Below are 17,247 nucleotides of genomic sequence, written 5' to 3'. Positions count from 1 at the left end.
CGAATCCCAGGTCTGGCGGAAGTGAAAACGAGCTTTTTCCGTTAATGGTCCAAAAAAGCATCTCTATGTCCTGGGACAAAACATCTCTATGCCCTCCTGGGAAGAAGAAGAAGAAGAAGAAGAAGAAGAAGAAGAAGAAGAAGAAGAAGAAGAAGAAGAAGAAGAAGAAGAAGAAGAAGAAGAAGAAGAAGTCCCTATAGTATAATAGAAATAGTGTCACACTACGGGGCGTATAACTCTGGCTATGAATGTGTTAGAAACACGCGGTTTTCATATTTAAGTTCATTAGGTCTACACGGTCATTTTAAGCCTAACCCCAGCCCTCTACGACCCCGGGAAGTCATGTTAAACTGAAGTTACAGACGACAAGAAGTCCAAAATAGATAGGGAAATAGAGTCACACTACGGGGCGTATAACTCTGGCTATGAATGTGATAGGAACACGCGGTTTTCATATTTAAGTTCATTAGGTCTACACGGTCATTTTAAGCCTAACCCCAGCCCTCTACGACCCCGGGAAGTCATGTTAAACTGAAGTTACAGACGACAGATCTGTCAAAAAAACAAAAAAATGCTAATGCTAAATAAACATGCTAATTAGCTGTATGTTAATGAGATGTATGTTAATTAGCTGTGTGTATGTTAATGAGCTGTATGCTAATGAGATTCATGCTAATGAGATTCATGCTAATGAGCTGTATGTTAATGAGCTGTATGTTAATGAGCTGTGTGTGTATGTTAATGAGCTGTATGTTAATGAGCTTCATGCTAATGAGCTGTATGTTAATGAGCTGTATGTTAATGAGCTGTGTGTGTATGTTAATGAGCTGTATGTTAATGAGCTTCATGCTAATGAGCTGTATGTTAATGAGATGTATGTTAATGAGCTGTGTGTGTATGTTAATGAGCTGTATGTTAATGAGCTTCATGCTAATGAGCTGTATGTTAATGAGATGTATGTTAATGAGCTGTGTGTGTATGTTAATGAGCTGTATGTTAATGAGCTTCATGCTAATTAGCTGTATGTTAATGAGATGTATGTTAATTAGCTGTGTGTGTATGTTAATGAGCTGTATGCTAATGAGATTCATGCTAATGAGATTCATGCTAATGAGCTGTATGTTAATGAGCTGTATGTTAATGAGCTGTGTGTGTATGTTAATGAGCTGTATGTTAATGAGCTTCATGCTAATGAGCTGTATGTTAATGAGATGTATGTTAATTAGCTGTGTGTGTATGTTAATGAGCTGTATGTTAATGAGCTTCATGCTAATGAGCTGTATGTTAATGAGATGTATGTTAATGAGCTGTATGTTAATGAGCTGTGTGTGTATGTTAATGAGCTGTATGTTAATGAGCTTCATGCTAATGAGATTCATGCTAATGAGCTGTATGTTAATGAGCTGTGTAAAAGTGGGCGGAGCTTGTGTAAAAGTGGGCGGAGCTTAAATCAAAGTGGGAGGAGCTTAAATCAAAGTGGGAGGAGCTTAAATCAAAGTGGGAGGAGCTTAAATCAAAGTGGGCGGAGCTTAAATCAAAGTGGGAGGAGTTTAAGTCAAAGTGGGCGGAGCTTAAATCAAAGTGGGCGGAGCTTAAATCAAAGTGGGAGGAGCTTAAAGCAAAGTGGGAGGAGCTTAAGTCAAAGTGGGCGGAGCTTGTGTCTAAGTGGGAGTGGCTTAATTGATTAATTCAAATTGTGGGCGGAGCTTGTGTCAAAAGTGGGCGGAGCTTGTGTCAAAGTGGGCGGAGCTTAAGTGGGAGTGGGAGTGGCTTAGACATTTAGTGGGCGGAGCTTAAGTCAAAGTGGGAGGAGCTTAAGTCAAAGTGGGCGGAGCTTAAATCAAAGTGGGAGGAGTTTAAGTCAAAGTGGGCGGAGCTTAAATCAAAGTGGGCGGAGCTTAAATCAAAGTGGGAGGAGCTTAAATCAAAGTGGGCGGAGCTTAAATCAAAGTGGGAGGAGCTTAAATCAAAGTGGGCGGAGCTTAATTCAAAGTGGGAGGAGCTTAAATCAAAGTGGGCGGAGCTTAAATCAAAGTGGGAGGAGCTTAAATCAAAGTGGGAGGAGCTTAAATCAAAGTGGGAGGAGCTTAAATCAAAGTGGGCGGAGCTTAAATCAAAGTGGGCGGAGCTTAAATCAAAGTGGGCGGAGCTTAAATCAAAGTGGGAGGAGCTTAAGTCAAAGTGGGAGGAGCTTAAATCAAAGTGGGAGGAGCTTAAATCAAAGTGGGCGGAGTTTAAGTCAAAGTGGGCGGAGCTTAAATCAAAGTGGGCGGAGCTTAAATTAAAGTGGGAGGAGCTTAAACCAAAGTGGGAGGAGCTTAAGTCAAAGTGGGAGGAGCTTAAGTCAAAGTGGGAGGAGCTTAAGTCAAAGTGGGAGGAGCTTAAGTCAAAGTGGGAGGAGCTTAAATCAAAGTGGGAGGAGCTTAAGTCAAAGTGGGAGGAGCTTAAGTCAAAGTGGGCGGAGCTTAAATCAAAGTGGGAGGAGCTTAAGTCAAAGTGGGAGGAGCTTAAGTCAAAGTGGGCGGAGCTTAAATCAAAGTGGGAGGAGCTTAAGTCAAAGTGGGAGGAGCTTAAATCAAAGTGGGAGGAGCTTAAGTCAAAGTGGGAGGAGCTTAAGTCAAAGTGGGCGGAGCTTAAATCAAAGTGGGAGGAGCTTAAGTCAAAGTGGGAGGAGCTTAAGTCAAAGTGGGAGGAGCTTAAATCAAAGTGGGAGGAGCTTAAGTCAAAGTGGGAGGAGCTTAAGTCAAAGTGGGCGGAGCTTAAATCAAAGTGGGCGGAGCTTGTGTCTAAGTGGGAGTGGCTTAATTGATTAATTTAAATTGTGGGCGGAGCTTGTGTCAAAAGTGGGCGGAGCTTGTGTCAAAGTGGGCGGAGCTTAAGTGGGAGTGGGAGTGGCTTAGACATTTAGTGGGCGGAGCTTGTGTCAAAGTGGGAGTGGCTTAATTGATTAATTCCAATTTTCTTTCATTTGCCAACAAACGACCTACCTAGGGTGTACACAGGTGTACCCTATGTTGAAGCCTTAGGATGAAAACCAGAACTCGTTGCCAGAAAGTCCCAGTCACCCAAAAATCGGCACCGTGAAGCGTCACAGGGGTCCGGTCGCGTGCCCCGAGTTTCGAGGCGCTAGCTCAAACGGTCGCTCCGTGGCGCCCCCCGTAGTTACGGCTTTCTCACTCACGTCAAAGCTCCCCGTTTGGGCCACGAATGGCCGATCAAGCCGAAACTCTGGGTAAACACTTGTCTCACCGAGATGTTCGACATATGTGAAAACCAGACCTCTAGCTCACAGCCAGGAGGGGAGTTATGAGTTCTCTGCACTTACGAATGGCCGATCAAGCCGAAACTCTGGGTAAACACTCGTCTCACCGAGATGTTCCACATATGTGAAAACCAGACCTCTAGCTCACTCAGGAGGGGAGTTATAAGTAAATGAGCTTAAGTCAAAGTAGTGGGCGGAGCTTAAATCAAAGCGGGCGGAGCTTAAATCAAAGCGGGCGGAGCTTAAATCAAAGCGGGCGGAGCTTAAATCAAAGCGGGGACGCTAAAGTGACGCGATTCCACACTGGCCAGTAGAAGTTTTAAACAGTCGAATGTGTCACTCCCTGCGTGGCGCAGCTCGTTTGTCCGCGCGCCGCTGATTCATAGGTACTGGGTTCGAATCCCAGGTCTGGCGGAAGTGAAAACGAGCTTTTTCCGTTAATGGTCCAAAAAAGCATCTCTATGTCCTGGGACAAAACATCTCTATGCCCTCCTGGGAAGAAGAAGAAGAAGAAGAAGAAGAAGAAGAAGAAGAAGAAGAAGAAGAAGAAGAAGAAGAAGAAGAAGAAGAAGAAGAAGAAGAAGAAGAAGTCCCTATAGTATAATAGAAATAGTGTCACACTACGGGGCGTATAACTCTGGCTATGAATGTGTTAGAAACACGCGGTTTTCATATTTAAGTTCATTAGGTCTACACGGTCATTTTAAGCCTAACCCCAGCCCTCTACGACCCCGGGAAGTCATGTTAAACTGAAGTTACAGACGACAAGAAGTCCAAAATAGATAGGGAAATAGAGTCACACTACGGGGCGTATAACTCTGGCTATGAATGTGATAGGAACACGCGGTTTTCATATTTAAGTTCATTAGGTCTACACGGTCATTTTAAGCCTAACCCCAGCCCTCTACGACCCCGGGAAGTCATGTTAAACTGAAGTTACAGACGACAGATCTGTCAAAAAAACAAAAAAATGCTAATGCTAAATAAACATGCTAATTAGCTGTATGTTAATGAGATGTATGTTAATTAGCTGTGTGTATGTTAATGAGCTGTATGCTAATGAGATTCATGCTAATGAGATTCATGCTAATGAGCTGTATGTTAATGAGCTGTATGTTAATGAGCTGTGTGTGTATGTTAATGAGCTGTATGTTAATGAGCTTCATGCTAATGAGCTGTATGTTAATGAGCTGTATGTTAATGAGCTGTGTGTGTATGTTAATGAGCTGTATGTTAATGAGCTTCATGCTAATGAGCTGTATGTTAATGAGATGTATGTTAATGAGCTGTGTGTGTATGTTAATGAGCTGTATGTTAATGAGCTTCATGCTAATGAGCTGTATGTTAATGAGATGTATGTTAATGAGCTGTGTGTGTATGTTAATGAGCTGTATGTTAATGAGCTTCATGCTAATTAGCTGTATGTTAATGAGATGTATGTTAATTAGCTGTGTGTGTATGTTAATGAGCTGTATGCTAATGAGATTCATGCTAATGAGATTCATGCTAATGAGCTGTATGTTAATGAGCTGTATGTTAATGAGCTGTGTGTGTATGTTAATGAGCTGTATGTTAATGAGCTTCATGCTAATGAGCTGTATGTTAATGAGATGTATGTTAATTAGCTGTGTGTGTATGTTAATGAGCTGTATGTTAATGAGCTTCATGCTAATGAGCTGTATGTTAATGAGATGTATGTTAATGAGCTGTATGTTAATGAGCTGTGTGTGTATGTTAATGAGCTGTATGTTAATGAGCTTCATGCTAATGAGATTCATGCTAATGAGCTGTATGTTAATGAGCTGTGTAAAAGTGGGCGGAGCTTGTGTAAAAGTGGGCGGAGCTTAAATCAAAGTGGGAGGAGCTTAAATCAAAGTGGGAGGAGCTTAAATCAAAGTGGGAGGAGCTTAAATCAAAGTGGGCGGAGCTTAAATCAAAGTGGGAGGAGTTTAAGTCAAAGTGGGCGGAGCTTAAATCAAAGTGGGCGGAGCTTAAATCAAAGTGGGAGGAGCTTAAAGCAAAGTGGGAGGAGCTTAAGTCAAAGTGGGCGGAGCTTGTGTCTAAGTGGGAGTGGCTTAATTGATTAATTCAAATTGTGGGCGGAGCTTGTGTCAAAAGTGGGCGGAGCTTGTGTCAAAGTGGGCGGAGCTTAAGTGGGAGTGGGAGTGGCTTAGACATTTAGTGGGCGGAGCTTAAGTCAAAGTGGGAGGAGCTTAAGTCAAAGTGGGCGGAGCTTAAATCAAAGTGGGAGGAGTTTAAGTCAAAGTGGGCGGAGCTTAAATCAAAGTGGGCGGAGCTTAAATCAAAGTGGGAGGAGCTTAAATCAAAGTGGGCGGAGCTTAAATCAAAGTGGGAGGAGCTTAAATCAAAGTGGGCGGAGCTTAATTCAAAGTGGGAGGAGCTTAAATCAAAGTGGGCGGAGCTTAAATCAAAGTGGGAGGAGCTTAAATCAAAGTGGGAGGAGCTTAAATCAAAGTGGGAGGAGCTTAAATCAAAGTGGGCGGAGCTTAAATCAAAGTGGGCGGAGCTTAAATCAAAGTGGGCGGAGCTTAAATCAAAGTGGGAGGAGCTTAAGTCAAAGTGGGAGGAGCTTAAATCAAAGTGGGAGGAGCTTAAATCAAAGTGGGCGGAGTTTAAGTCAAAGTGGGCGGAGCTTAAATCAAAGTGGGCGGAGCTTAAATTAAAGTGGGAGGAGCTTAAACCAAAGTGGGAGGAGCTTAAGTCAAAGTGGGAGGAGCTTAAGTCAAAGTGGGAGGAGCTTAAGTCAAAGTGGGAGGAGCTTAAGTCAAAGTGGGAGGAGCTTAAATCAAAGTGGGAGGAGCTTAAGTCAAAGTGGGAGGAGCTTAAGTCAAAGTGGGCGGAGCTTAAATCAAAGTGGGAGGAGCTTAAGTCAAAGTGGGAGGAGCTTAAGTCAAAGTGGGCGGAGCTTAAATCAAAGTGGGAGGAGCTTAAGTCAAAGTGGGAGGAGCTTAAATCAAAGTGGGAGGAGCTTAAGTCAAAGTGGGAGGAGCTTAAGTCAAAGTGGGCGGAGCTTAAATCAAAGTGGGAGGAGCTTAAGTCAAAGTGGGAGGAGCTTAAGTCAAAGTGGGAGGAGCTTAAATCAAAGTGGGAGGAGCTTAAGTCAAAGTGGGAGGAGCTTAAGTCAAAGTGGGCGGAGCTTAAATCAAAGTGGGCGGAGCTTGTGTCTAAGTGGGAGTGGCTTAATTGATTAATTTAAATTGTGGGCGGAGCTTGTGTCAAAAGTGGGCGGAGCTTGTGTCAAAGTGGGCGGAGCTTAAGTGGGAGTGGGAGTGGCTTAGACATTTAGTGGGCGGAGCTTGTGTCAAAGTGGGAGTGGCTTAATTGATTAATTCCAATTTTCTTTCATTTGCCAACAAACGACCTACCTAGGGTGTACACAGGTGTACCCTATGTTGAAGCCTTAGGATGAAAACCAGAACTCGTTGCCAGAAAGTCCCAGTCACCCAAAAATCGGCACCGTGAAGCGTCACAGGGGTCCGGTCGCGTGCCCCGAGTTTCGAGGCGCTAGCTCAAACGGTCGCTCCGTGGCGCCCCCCGTAGTTACGGCTTTCTCACTCACGTCAAAGCTCCCCGTTTGGGCCACGAATGGCCGATCAAGCCGAAACTCTGGGTAAACACTTGTCTCACCGAGATGTTCGACATATGTGAAAACCAGACCTCTAGCTCACAGCCAGGAGGGGAGTTATGAGTTCTCTGCACTTACGAATGGCCGATCAAGCCGAAACTCTGGGTAAACACTCGTCTCACCGAGATGTTCCACATATGTGAAAACCAGACCTCTAGCTCACTCAGGAGGGGAGTTATAAGTAAATGAGCTTAAGTCAAAGTAGTGGGCGGAGCTTAAATCAAAGCGGGCGGAGCTTAAATCAAAGCGGGCGGAGCTTAAATCAAAGCGGGCGGAGCTTAAATCAAAGCGGGGACGCTAAAGTGACGCGATTCCACACTGGCCAGTAGAAGTTTTAAACAGTCGAATGTGTCACTCCCTGCGTGGCGCAGCTCGTTTGTCCGCGCGCCGCTGATTCATAGGTACTGGGTTCGAATCCCAGGTCTGGCGGAAGTGAAAACGAGCTTTTTCCGTTAATGGTCCAAAAAAGCATCTCTATGTCCTGGGACAAAACATCTCTATGCCCTCCTGGGAAGAAGAAGAAGAAGAAGAAGAAGAAGAAGAAGAAGAAGAAGAAGAAGAAGAAGAAGAAGAAGAAGAAGAAGAAGAAGAAGAAGAAGAAGTCCCTATAGTATAATAGAAATAGTGTCACACTACGGGGCGTATAACTCTGGCTATGAATGTGTTAGAAACACGCGGTTTTCATATTTAAGTTCATTAGGTCTACACGGTCATTTTAAGCCTAACCCCAGCCCTCTACGACCCCGGGAAGTCATGTTAAACTGAAGTTACAGACGACAAGAAGTCCAAAATAGATAGGGAAATAGAGTCACACTACGGGGCGTATAACTCTGGCTATGAATGTGATAGGAACACGCGGTTTTCATATTTAAGTTCATTAGGTCTACACGGTCATTTTAAGCCTAACCCCAGCCCTCTACGACCCCGGGAAGTCATGTTAAACTGAAGTTACAGACGACAGATCTGTCAAAAAAACAAAAAAATGCTAATGCTAAATAAACATGCTAATTAGCTGTATGTTAATGAGATGTATGTTAATTAGCTGTGTGTATGTTAATGAGCTGTATGCTAATGAGATTCATGCTAATGAGATTCATGCTAATGAGCTGTATGTTAATGAGCTGTATGTTAATGAGCTGTGTGTGTATGTTAATGAGCTGTATGTTAATGAGCTTCATGCTAATGAGCTGTATGTTAATGAGCTGTATGTTAATGAGCTGTGTGTGTATGTTAATGAGCTGTATGTTAATGAGCTTCATGCTAATGAGCTGTATGTTAATGAGATGTATGTTAATGAGCTGTGTGTGTATGTTAATGAGCTGTATGTTAATGAGCTTCATGCTAATGAGCTGTATGTTAATGAGATGTATGTTAATGAGCTGTGTGTGTATGTTAATGAGCTGTATGTTAATGAGCTTCATGCTAATTAGCTGTATGTTAATGAGATGTATGTTAATTAGCTGTGTGTGTATGTTAATGAGCTGTATGCTAATGAGATTCATGCTAATGAGATTCATGCTAATGAGCTGTATGTTAATGAGCTGTATGTTAATGAGCTGTGTGTGTATGTTAATGAGCTGTATGTTAATGAGCTTCATGCTAATGAGCTGTATGTTAATGAGATGTATGTTAATTAGCTGTGTGTGTATGTTAATGAGCTGTATGTTAATGAGCTTCATGCTAATGAGCTGTATGTTAATGAGATGTATGTTAATGAGCTGTATGTTAATGAGCTGTGTGTGTATGTTAATGAGCTGTATGTTAATGAGCTTCATGCTAATGAGATTCATGCTAATGAGCTGTATGTTAATGAGCTGTGTAAAAGTGGGCGGAGCTTGTGTAAAAGTGGGCGGAGCTTAAATCAAAGTGGGAGGAGCTTAAATCAAAGTGGGAGGAGCTTAAATCAAAGTGGGAGGAGCTTAAATCAAAGTGGGCGGAGCTTAAATCAAAGTGGGAGGAGTTTAAGTCAAAGTGGGCGGAGCTTAAATCAAAGTGGGCGGAGCTTAAATCAAAGTGGGAGGAGCTTAAAGCAAAGTGGGAGGAGCTTAAGTCAAAGTGGGCGGAGCTTGTGTCTAAGTGGGAGTGGCTTAATTGATTAATTCAAATTGTGGGCGGAGCTTGTGTCAAAAGTGGGCGGAGCTTGTGTCAAAGTGGGCGGAGCTTAAGTGGGAGTGGGAGTGGCTTAGACATTTAGTGGGCGGAGCTTAAGTCAAAGTGGGAGGAGCTTAAGTCAAAGTGGGCGGAGCTTAAATCAAAGTGGGAGGAGTTTAAGTCAAAGTGGGCGGAGCTTAAATCAAAGTGGGCGGAGCTTAAATCAAAGTGGGAGGAGCTTAAATCAAAGTGGGCGGAGCTTAAATCAAAGTGGGAGGAGCTTAAATCAAAGTGGGCGGAGCTTAATTCAAAGTGGGAGGAGCTTAAATCAAAGTGGGCGGAGCTTAAATCAAAGTGGGAGGAGCTTAAATCAAAGTGGGAGGAGCTTAAATCAAAGTGGGAGGAGCTTAAATCAAAGTGGGCGGAGCTTAAATCAAAGTGGGCGGAGCTTAAATCAAAGTGGGCGGAGCTTAAATCAAAGTGGGAGGAGCTTAAGTCAAAGTGGGAGGAGCTTAAATCAAAGTGGGAGGAGCTTAAATCAAAGTGGGCGGAGTTTAAGTCAAAGTGGGCGGAGCTTAAATCAAAGTGGGCGGAGCTTAAATTAAAGTGGGAGGAGCTTAAACCAAAGTGGGAGGAGCTTAAGTCAAAGTGGGAGGAGCTTAAGTCAAAGTGGGAGGAGCTTAAGTCAAAGTGGGAGGAGCTTAAGTCAAAGTGGGAGGAGCTTAAATCAAAGTGGGAGGAGCTTAAGTCAAAGTGGGAGGAGCTTAAGTCAAAGTGGGCGGAGCTTAAATCAAAGTGGGAGGAGCTTAAGTCAAAGTGGGAGGAGCTTAAGTCAAAGTGGGCGGAGCTTAAATCAAAGTGGGAGGAGCTTAAGTCAAAGTGGGAGGAGCTTAAATCAAAGTGGGAGGAGCTTAAGTCAAAGTGGGAGGAGCTTAAGTCAAAGTGGGCGGAGCTTAAATCAAAGTGGGAGGAGCTTAAGTCAAAGTGGGAGGAGCTTAAGTCAAAGTGGGAGGAGCTTAAATCAAAGTGGGAGGAGCTTAAGTCAAAGTGGGAGGAGCTTAAGTCAAAGTGGGCGGAGCTTAAATCAAAGTGGGCGGAGCTTGTGTCTAAGTGGGAGTGGCTTAATTGATTAATTTAAATTGTGGGCGGAGCTTGTGTCAAAAGTGGGCGGAGCTTGTGTCAAAGTGGGCGGAGCTTAAGTGGGAGTGGGAGTGGCTTAGACATTTAGTGGGCGGAGCTTGTGTCAAAGTGGGAGTGGCTTAATTGATTAATTCCAATTTTCTTTCATTTGCCAACAAACGACCTACCTAGGGTGTACACAGGTGTACCCTATGTTGAAGCCTTAGGATGAAAACCAGAACTCGTTGCCAGAAAGTCCCAGTCACCCAAAAATCGGCACCGTGAAGCGTCACAGGGGTCCGGTCGCGTGCCCCGAGTTTCGAGGCGCTAGCTCAAACGGTCGCTCCGTGGCGCCCCCCGTAGTTACGGCTTTCTCACTCACGTCAAAGCTCCCCGTTTGGGCCACGAATGGCCGATCAAGCCGAAACTCTGGGTAAACACTTGTCTCACCGAGATGTTCGACATATGTGAAAACCAGACCTCTAGCTCACATCCAGGAGGGGAGTTATGAGTTCTCTTCACTTACGAATTTCCGATCAAGCCGAAACTCTGGGTAAACACTCGTCTCACCGAGATGTTCCACATATGTGAAAACCAGACCTCTAGCTCACTCAGGAGGGGAGTTATAAGTAAATGAGCTTAAGTCAAAGTAGTGGGCGGAGCTTAAATCAAAGCGGGCGGAGCTTAAATCAAAGCGGGCGGAGCTTAAATCAAAGCGGGCGGAGCTTAAATCAAAGCGGGAGGAGCTTAAATCAAAGCGGGCGGAGCTTAAATCAAAGCGGGCGGAGCTTAAATCAAAGCGGGCGGAGCTTAAATCAAAGCGGGCGGAGCTTAAATCAAAGCGGGCGGAGCTTAAATCAAAGCGGGGACGCTAAAGTGACGCGATTCCACACTGGCCAGTAGAAGTTTTAAACAGTCGAATGTGTCACTCCCTGCGTGGCGCAGCTCGTTTGTCCGCGCGCCGCTGATTCATAGGTACTGGGTTCGAATCCCAGGTCTGGAACCGGAAGTGAAAACGAGCTTTTTCCGTTAATGGTCCAAAAAAGCATCTCTATGTCCTGGGACAAAACATCTCTATGCCCTCCTGGGAAGAAGAAGAAGAAGAAGAAGAAGAAGAAGAAGAAGAAGAAGAAGAAGAAGAAGAAGAAGAAGAAGAAGAAGAAGAAGAAGAAGAAGAAGAAGAAGAAGAAGAAGAAGAAGAAGAAGAAGAAGAAGAAGAAGAAGAAGAAGAAGAAGAAGAAGAAGAAGAAGAAGAAGAAGAAGAAGAAGAAGAAGAAGAAGAAGAAGAAGAAGAAGAAGAAGAAGAAGAAGAAGAAGAAGAAGAAGAAGAAGAAGAAGAAGAAGAAGAAGAAGAAGAAGAAGAAGAAGAAGAAGAAGAAGAAGAAGAAGAAGAAGAAGAAGAAGAAGAAGAAGAAGAAGAAGAAGAAGAAGAAGAAGAAGAAGAAGAAGAAGAAGAAGAAGAAGAAGAAGAAGAAGAAGAAGAAGAAGAAGAAGAAGAAGAAGAAGAAGAAGAAGAAGAAGAAGAAGAAGAAGAAGAAGAAGAAGAAGAAGAAGAAGAAGAAGAAGAAGAAGTCCCTATAGTATAATAGAAATAGTGTCACACTACGGGGCGTATAACTCTGGCTATGAATGTGTTAGAAACACGCGGTTTTCATATTTAAGTTCATTAGGTCTACACGGTCATTTTAAGCCTAACCCCAGCCCTCTACGACCCCGGGAAGTCATGTTAAACTGAAGTTACAGACGACAAGAAGTCCAAAATAGATAGGGAAATAGAGTCACACTACGGGGCGTATAACTCTGGCTATGAATGTGATAGGAACACGCGGTTTTCATATTTAAGTTCATTAGGTCTACACGGTCATTTTAAGCCTAACCCCAGCCCTCTACGACCCCGGGAAGTCATGTTAAACTGAAGTTACAGACGACAGATCTGTCAAAAAAACAAAAAAATGCTAATGCTAAATAAACATGCTAATTAGCTGTATGTTAATGAGATGTATGTTAATTAGCTGTGTGTATGTTAATGAGCTGTATGCTAATGAGATTCATGCTAATGAGATTCATGCTAATGAGCTGTATGTTAATGAGCTGTATGTTAATGAGCTGTGTGTGTATGTTAATGAGCTGTATGTTAATGAGCTTCATGCTAATGAGCTGTATGTTAATGAGCTGTATGTTAATGAGCTGTGTGTGTATGTTAATGAGCTGTATGTTAATGAGCTTCATGCTAATGAGCTGTATGTTAATGAGATGTATGTTAATGAGCTGTGTGTGTATGTTAATGAGCTGTATGTTAATGAGCTTCATGCTAATGAGCTGTATGTTAATGAGATGTATGTTAATGAGCTGTGTGTGTATGTTAATGAGCTGTATGTTAATGAGCTTCATGCTAATTAGCTGTATGTTAATGAGATGTATGTTAATTAGCTGTGTGTGTATGTTAATGAGCTGTATGCTAATGAGATTCATGCTAATGAGATTCATGCTAATGAGCTGTATGTTAATGAGCTGTATGTTAATGAGCTGTGTGTGTATGTTAATGAGCTGTATGTTAATGAGCTTCATGCTAATGAGCTGTATGTTAATGAGATGTATGTTAATTAGCTGTGTGTGTATGTTAATGAGCTGTATGTTAATGAGCTTCATGCTAATGAGCTGTATGTTAATGAGATGTATGTTAATGAGCTGTATGTTAATGAGCTGTGTGTGTATGTTAATGAGCTGTATGTTAATGAGCTTCATGCTAATGAGATTCATGCTAATGAGCTGTATGTTAATGAGCTGTGTAAAAGTGGGCGGAGCTTGTGTAAAAGTGGGCGGAGCTTAAATCAAAGTGGGAGGAGCTTAAATCAAAGTGGGAGGAGCTTAAATCAAAGTGGGAGGAGCTTAAATCAAAGTGGGCGGAGCTTAAATCAAAGTGGGAGGAGTTTAAGTCAAAGTGGGCGGAGCTTAAATCAAAGTGGGCGGAGCTTAAATCAAAGTGGGAGGAGCTTAAAGCAAAGTGGGAGGAGCTTAAGTCAAAGTGGGCGGAGCTTGTGTCTAAGTGGGAGTGGCTTAATTGATTAATTCAAATTGTGGGCGGAGCTTGTGTCAAAAGTGGGCGGAGCTTGTGTCAAAGTGGGCGGAGCTTAAGTGGGAGTGGGAGTGGCTTAGACATTTAGTGGGCGGAGCTTAAGTCAAAGTGGGAGGAGCTTAAGTCAAAGTGGGCGGAGCTTAAATCAAAGTGGGAGGAGTTTAAGTCAAAGTGGGCGGAGCTTAAATCAAAGTGGGCGGAGCTTAAATCAAAGTGGGAGGAGCTTAAATCAAAGTGGGCGGAGCTTAAATCAAAGTGGGCGGAGCTTAATTCAAAGTGGGAGGAGCTTAAATCAAAGTGGGCGGAGCTTAAATCAAAGTGGGAGGAGCTTAAATCAAAGTGGGAGGAGCTTAAATCAAAGTGGGAGGAGCTTAAATCAAAGTGGGCGGAGCTTAAATCAAAGTGGGCGGAGCTTAAATCAAAGTGGGCGGAGCTTAAATCAAAGTGGGAGGAGCTTAAGTCAAAGTGGGAGGAGCTTAAATCAAAGTGGGAGGAGCTTAAATCAAAGTGGGCGGAGTTTAAGTCAAAGTGGGCGGAGCTTAAATCAAAGTGGGCGGAGCTTAAATTAAAGTGGGAGGAGCTTAAACCAAAGTGGGAGGAGCTTAAGTCAAAGTGGGAGGAGCTTAAGTCAAAGTGGGAGGAGCTTAAGTCAAAGTGGGCGGAGCTTGTGTTAAAGTGGGCGGAGCTTGTGTCAAAGTGGGCGGAGCTTGTGTAAAAGTGGGCGGAGCATAGGGCAAAGTGGGCGGAGCTTAAGTCAAAGTGGGCGGAGCTTAAGTCAAAGTGGGCGGGGCTTGTGTCAAAGTGGGTCTGATTATTTCTAGGAGGGGGGAGGACGGAAGGGTGCATTTTTGTAATAAGAAGTGTTGTAATAACGCGCCATGCTTCTGGACTCACTCAAGAGAGCAGTGGATCACTGCTGCCACCATGTGACCTTACTGTGTAACTACACACATGAAGCGTCATGGTGGCGCTGCTGTCTTCTGTTTTATCGTCACGTAACCTGCCTTCTACTCCAGATATGTTGACGTTTTATGATTTTTTTTTAATCATTATGATGTAACCTATGATATTACTGACATTATATTATCGACACTTTTCTACCCCCCCCCCCCCGTCCCGCATGATGAAGATAACATCATGTGAACAAATTGTTGTAATCTGATATCTGCAAACTGCTCACCCATGTGTTAACTGACTAATTATGAGAGGTACAAGTCACTGGTGAACATCAAAGGTTTAAGAATACATCAATGACAGTTCCAAAAAAAAAAAAATTTGGTCTATTCACTCCAGTTGTTAAGCTAAAAGTATACCTGATGTTGTATGTATACGGCTTCTAAACACATAGGGAAGCACCAACGTGTTGAAATTGTCCAGTAAACAATGACTATATAACACTGTAGATGGGAATTGGAATGCTAACCATTGACAATCTGCATTCTAATAAACATTCATATGTGACATGGGCTTGTATTTCTATTTGATTTGTATCTATTCATAGAAAAGTTATTGTGTATATGTGTTTGTACACATCACCAGCAAACACCAGGGGGGTATTCCATCAATGTATACAGGAAAATCTAGGCTTCTTTTTAATAGGTTTCGTGAGATTTATAATTAAAAAAAAATCTGGCTTAATTTTGACAGGAAGTGATTGAAAGCAACAATTTTCTGGGGGAAGTTTATTATCTGACAGAAGTGTAGAGGTGCCAATATTTTTGTCCATGATTAGATAAGTGGAGAAATTACTGTCAGACGGAGGGAGAGAGAGAGAGAAACACACATTTCTCACACAGAATCTCTCCAGTCCTCATCTCTCCTGCAATCACTTATTAAGGCCTGACAAAAAAAACTTAAATCAAAGTGGGCGGAGCTTAAATCAAAGTGGGCGGAGCTTAAATCAAAGTGGGAGGAGCTTAAGTCAAAGTGGGAGGAGCTTAAGTCAAAGTGGGCGGAGCTTAAATCAAAGCCAGCTTCCTACGACCGGACAGAAAGTCCCAGTCACCCAAAAATCGGCACGGTGAAGCGGCACAGGGGTCCGGTCGCGTGGCCCGAGTTTCGAGGCGCTAGCTCAAACGGTCGCTCCGTTAACTCGTTTCCTGCAAATAGCCACATGCTAACCATGTCAATGCTAACGATATACCTTTTCTGAATCAGCGTGATGTCACGATCATAAAAGTCAATGGGGGAAAAAAAAAAAGTCAAACTTGAAAAAAAAATGAACTATTCCTAATCAAACTATAAAAAGTGCAGATTTTCCCGTGCACAGTGGGTGCACGTGTGAAAACAGAGCTTAGGGTGAAGATAGTAGGGGAAAAAAAAAAAAACTCCTGGGCATACTCAGGTATATGTGCCTCCAAAGTGGGCGGAGCTTAAATCAAAGTGGGAGGAGCTTAAGTCAAAGTGGGCGGAGCTTAAGTCAAAGTGGGAGGAGCTTGCTTAAAGCAAAGTGGGAGGAGCTTAAATCAAATTGGGCGGAGCTTAAATCAAAGTGGGAGGAGCTTAAATCAAAGTGGGCGGAGCTTAAATCAAAGTGGGCGGAGCTTAAATCAAAGTGGGAGGAGCTTAAATCAAAGTGAGAGGAGCTTAAATCAAAGTGGGAGGAGCTTAAATCAAAGTGGGCGGAGCTTAATTCAAAGTGGGAGGAGCTTAAATCAAAGTGGGCGGAGCTTAAATCAAAGTGGGAGGAGCTTAAATCAAAGTGGGCGGAGCTTAAATCAAAGTGGGCGGAGCTTAAATCAAAGTGGGAGGAGCTTAAATCAAAGTGGGAGGAGCTTAAATCAAAGTGGGCGGAGCTTAAATCAAAGTGGGAGGAGCTTAAATCAAAGTGGGCGGAGCTTAAATCAAAGTGGGAGGAGCTTAAATCAAAGTGGGAGGAGCTTAAATCAAAGTGGGCGGAGCTTAATTCAAAGTGGGAGGAGCTTAAATCAAATTGGGCGGAGCTTAAATCAAAGTGGGCGGAGCTTAAATCAAAGTGGGAGGAGCTTAAATCAAAGTGGGCGGAGCTTAAATCAAAGTGGGCGGAGCTTAGATCAAAGTGGGAGGAGCTTAAATCAAAGTGGGAGGAGCTTAAATCAAAGTGGGCGGAGCTTAAGTCAAAGTGGGCGGAGCTTAAATCAAAGTGGGAGGAGCTTAAATCAAAGTGGGCGGAGCTTAAATCAAAGTGGGAGGAGCTTAAATCAAAGTGGGAGGAGCTTAAGTCAAAGTGGGCGGAGCTTAAATCAAAGTGGGCGGAGCTTGTGTCTAAGTGGGAGTGGCTTAATTGATTAATTTAAATTGTGGCGGAGCTTGTGTCAAAAGTGGGCGGAGCTTGTGTCAAAGTGGGCGGAGCTTAAGTGGGAGTGGGAGTGGCTTAGACATTTAGTGGGCGGAGCTTGTGTCAAAGTGGGAGTGGCTTAATTGATTAATTCCAATTTTCTTTCATTTGCCAACAAACGACCTACCTAGGGTGTACACAGGTGTACCCTATGTTGAAGCCTTAGGATGAAAACCAGAACTCGTTGCCAGAAAGTCCCAGTCACCCAAAAATCGGCACCGTGAAGCGTCACAGGGGTCCGGTCGCGTGCCCCGAGTTTCGAGGCGCTAGCTCAAACGGTCGCTCCGTGGCGCCCCCCGTAGTTACGGCTTTCTCACTCACGTCAAAGCTCCCCGTTTGGGCCACGAATGGCCGATCAAGCCGAAACTCTGGGTAAACACTTGTCTCACCGAGATGTTCGACATATGTGAAAACCAGACCTCTAGCTCACAGCCAGGAGGGGAGTTATGAGTTCTCTGCACTTACGAATGGCCGATCAAGCCGAAACTCTGGGTAAACACTCGTCTCACCGAGATGTTCCACATATGTGAAAACCAGACCTCTAGCTCACTCAGGAGGGGAGTTATAAGTAAATGAGCTTAAGTCAAAGTAGTGGGCGGAGCTTAAATCAAAGCGGGCGGAGCTTAAATCAAAGCGGGGACGCTAAAGTGACGCGATTCCACACTGGCCAGTAGAAGTTTTAAACAGTCGAATGTGTCACTCCCTGCGTGGCGCAGCTCGTTTGTCCGCGCGCCGCT

The sequence above is a fragment of the Nansenia antarctica genome, assembly GCF_963989245.1.
Source record: "Nansenia antarctica genome assembly, chromosome: 3".
Taxonomy (NCBI): Eukaryota; Metazoa; Chordata; class Actinopteri; order Argentiniformes; family Microstomatidae; genus Nansenia; species Nansenia antarctica.
Note: the sequence above shows the minus strand (reverse complement) of the source record.